Here is a 3,993-nt window from a genome sequence, read left to right as displayed (position 1 = left end):
CTGCAAACTTTTCAACAGTTTAAAAAAAAAAAAAAAAGAATCCCAAAGTGGGTGTTGTTTTTGAAAACCAAACCAAACAAATTGCTCCCCATACGGTGGGAGTTTTGTTTGCCATGGTGTTTGGGGTCATTATTTTCTTTCTGGCCATTACAGCTAGGTTTAACCCAAAATAGGGTGCATGGTGTAAAGTCTGGCCTATGACCAGCCCTACTCTTTCTTGCAGCCAGAGTAAGCATTCCATCGAGGAGCCACAAGCAAAAGAATAGGACTATAATTAATCAAACTGACGGGCATATTTACAAGGAAGTGGCGCATCAGCTCCAATGCACCAGTTTCCTTACGTCGCCTTGCACCCCCCCTAACAACACTAGGTAGGGATGTATTTACAATACAGCGTTCATCATGGTGCACGTTAGAACAATAGCTTAAAACATTTTTGACACTATTGTGGCGCTTTCCTGGGCTTGTGCCAAAGATGTTGGCACTAGTCAAGCAAAGCAAAGGGATGCCTATAGAGTCACTTTAACGCCTGCCCTGCGCAGGGGTTAAAAAATGAAGCAAGAAAGGTGCAGTGAAATCTTGTACATTTCACTGCTCCATTTTTTGGGTCCTCCCTGCGGGGAACACCCCCTTGCATACATTATGCAGGTATAATGTGGCACAAGGGGTTACAAAGTGGGGCAGAATGAGGGACTTGTTAGTGCCGCCTTAGTGGAAATAAACTACGTTAAGGTGGCACTAAGGGCTTGTAAATATGCCCCTGAATGTCATTGGAATATGAATCAATCGTCCCAGTAAATCAGAGAAGGACATATAGGGCCTGACTTAGAGTTTGGCGGATGGGGTTACTCCTTCACAAATGTGACGGATATCTCATCCGCCTTATTACGATCCCTTTATATCCTAAGGATATCTTAATATGACAGATGGGATATCCATCACGTTTGTGATGGGATAGCCCCTCTGCCAAACTATAAATCAGGCCTATAAACATCAAAGACACAGAAGAAAAGAACTTACAGAGATATTTTGTTAATTGACTTTACTATAAATATTCTAAGAAATAAGACTAAATGAACAAACACGTTTTGTTACTTCCTATAGCGTAACATACATATTAATCATTTCACAGTTCCACTTTTATGCTCAGTTTCCAGACAGGGATGTGGAAACATTGTTGAGGTTTCAAATGTGATTTGGGCTGATTCTCTTTTAAATGTGATTTTCTGGGTGTAGTTCAGATGCAGCCTTTGACCTAGCTAATGGGGTGAAATGTTAGGGTTATAAAGGCGCTCAGGATCCTAAGTAGCACAAATTTTAACAAAGAAATGAGGGGTGCCAGCACAAGGGAAAACACCCGTCCCTTAAAGGTTCATAGAAACCCAACAGTCATATGATACAGTGTGCAGCACACCATTCATGAACAATTATAATACACATGTAACCCAAATAAGTGATTTTGAAAAAACAAAGCATCAAATTTTAATACAAGTTTGAAATGTCCAATCCAATCCAAAGATCCAAATAAAAATCTTCAAGTAATTGGTAATCCATCCGTGGTCATACAATTTAAGCCAACACGTGTTTCGTCATGGGAAATTCTTTTTTACATCCCGAACGACTTCTTCAGGGCTAAAAATTGTAAACATATTAATTAAGTTAGGAACCAACATGCTCAAACTTAGTAGTTGAATAATAAGTAGAGATCCCAGATTCAGAACCAAAAGTATAGAAATCTCATGCAAGGAAAACACTATTGTAGTCACTCTTTTGAAAATTAATTTAACCAAACAGGGAAAAGACCCAGATGAAAAATACATTAAAGTGCTCCCCAAACAACACCACCTAATCCTTTTATCCTGCAAAAATCCGCCAAAATTAAAAAAATATATTAAAGTAGTGATGCCAGAAACTCAAAATTCTTGCAGAGCTTAAATAACCCTTAATGGTACCTCATAATTAAACAAATCCTAAAACATCCAATGATTGTTGTCCAAACTTATCAAGCTTTAATTGATATTCACCATTACAAACCGAACTATGCAGATCTATCACATAAGAACAGAAAAAAGGGGAAAAACTAGATGTGATTAATTTGCACATGATATGAACGAAAATTAGCCATGTGATAAAGCCTCATTCACAACATGTGAACTCCAACGTGACCCCGTGTGAAATACCTTGAATCCAGGGTCCAATAGTATTAATGTGAATTCAGTATTGTTGTAAATTTCATCCGTGTTCTGCAATGCAAAGAAAATAAAACATACAAACCTACATGACAATAAATCCTAATGAATAGGAGCTCAAGTTTGAGTCTCCTGTTTGGCCAAAATATCGTAATACAAGTTAAAACCCAAACCCGGGCACTCACCAAGATCTATCACAGTGTTACAAATACGGCTTTGACATAAATCTGAAACGCCGAACCGCGAGTACATGTCTCCGCTGTACCGCGCACCAAAACACGGAAGCTAAATAGACTTCCGGTGCATCACTGAAATACTTTCAAGGAAAAAGAAAGCGGATTAACGTCTACTGCTGCTATATCGGCACCAAAACGTTACTAAGCACCGCAAATAAAACCACAGTAAACCAACCACATTCAAAGACCTACACACTCATGTAACTTGTAAATTATCCTAATAGTCTAGCACACAAAAAATATCAATCAACATCAGACCTGATAAGTTATTTAAGCTCCAAGTAAGAATAACCATTAGTAGACATGACACCGCAATTAATCTACACTCAGTCCAGTACGAATAATTTTCATACCCAAGTAGAGAATAGAACTGACAATGACTGCAGTGACTGTATAATCTCAAATAAATCAACAACAATGGAGATTAGACTCAAAACAACAACAAATCAAGAAATAAGCAATAAAATCCTAAATCGCAGACAGTACATGCAAATAAACCCCACCTGCGATTATAGAAATAGACAATATTTGGTCTGGAAATTGGTCTAAGTTATACCCAACCCACATAGCTAAACTATCCAATGTACCCTTATAGTAGCATAATAACAATGTTGGAGAATTTTGGTTAATAACTCTATAATATGTCCCCCGTAATAGGAGATAAATTAACCAACATTAACATTGTATCATGTACATGAGCAATAAGACAACGATAACACAGACAGATACCATATAGAAAAAAATATCAAATTTCAGTCACCCAAGAAAAACTCCAATTCCCTATCAGAGTTGAGACCTGATTCCACAGCCCTCAATCTCATAATCCAAAGTGCCTCTTTTTTACGTAGGGCTAATTCTCTATTACCCCCCGTAGGATATCTAGGGACATGTTCCAGTCCAAAAAATTCAAAACTTTTGTGGACTGATTGTGAGTTACAGTCAACAATGTGTGCTACTATTGGGTATCTTAAATCATAATTTTTAAGCGCTCGAACATGTTCTCCAATTGTAGTCTTGAGTGGGCGTATTGTGCTCCCCACATAAATTTTAGTACATTTGCAACGTATTGTGTACACAACATAAGTAGTATTACAATTGATCAATGAGCTAATTTTAAATTGTCTTCCTCCATCAGAGAACTCCTTGGTATTATGGCAGGCCCAGCGGCATACTCCACAGCAACCACACTTAAAAAAACCTACTGATTTTGTATAAAGCAATGTTTTATCGGGAGAACTAGTGGTAAAACTAGGACTCAGAATACTCTTCAAGTTTCTACCTTTCCAATATGTTATTGGTACTCTTTCAGGTATTAAGGGGGTTATTCTAACTTTGGAGGAGTGTTAATCCGTCCCAAAAGTGACGGTAAAGTGACGGATATACCACCAGCCGTATTACGAGTTCCATAGGATATAATGGACTCGTAATACGGCTGGTGATAAATCCGTCACTTTTCCGTCACTTTTGGGACGGATTAACACCTCCTCCAAAGTTAGAATAACCCCCTAAGTCTTTTATTGATTCATCTTGAGACAATATACTCCAATGTTTAGTCATACATTTTTTTA

The 3,993-nt window shown here is 37.9% G+C and overlaps 1 long non-coding RNA gene across 1 annotated transcript; it reads right to left on the bottom strand.

Moving 5' to 3' along the window:
* Window positions 1-1,494: 1,494 nt before the first annotated feature.
* On the bottom strand, window positions 1,495-2,456 carry LOC138258776 (uncharacterized). Its single transcript, XR_011198561.1, has 3 exons — window positions 2,375-2,456; window positions 2,181-2,243; window positions 1,495-1,632 (listed from the first exon to the last, which is right to left on the bottom strand). It is a non-coding gene; the product is annotated as an uncharacterized lncRNA (long non-coding RNA).
* Window positions 2,457-3,993: the final 1,537 nt, after the last annotated feature.

This window comes from Pleurodeles waltl, chromosome 9 (genome assembly GCF_031143425.1).
Source record: "Pleurodeles waltl isolate 20211129_DDA chromosome 9, aPleWal1.hap1.20221129, whole genome shotgun sequence".
Classification (NCBI taxonomy): domain Eukaryota; kingdom Metazoa; phylum Chordata; class Amphibia; order Caudata; family Salamandridae; genus Pleurodeles; species Pleurodeles waltl.
Note: the sequence above shows the minus strand (reverse complement) of the source record. Positions and strands in the feature narration are given on the sequence as shown.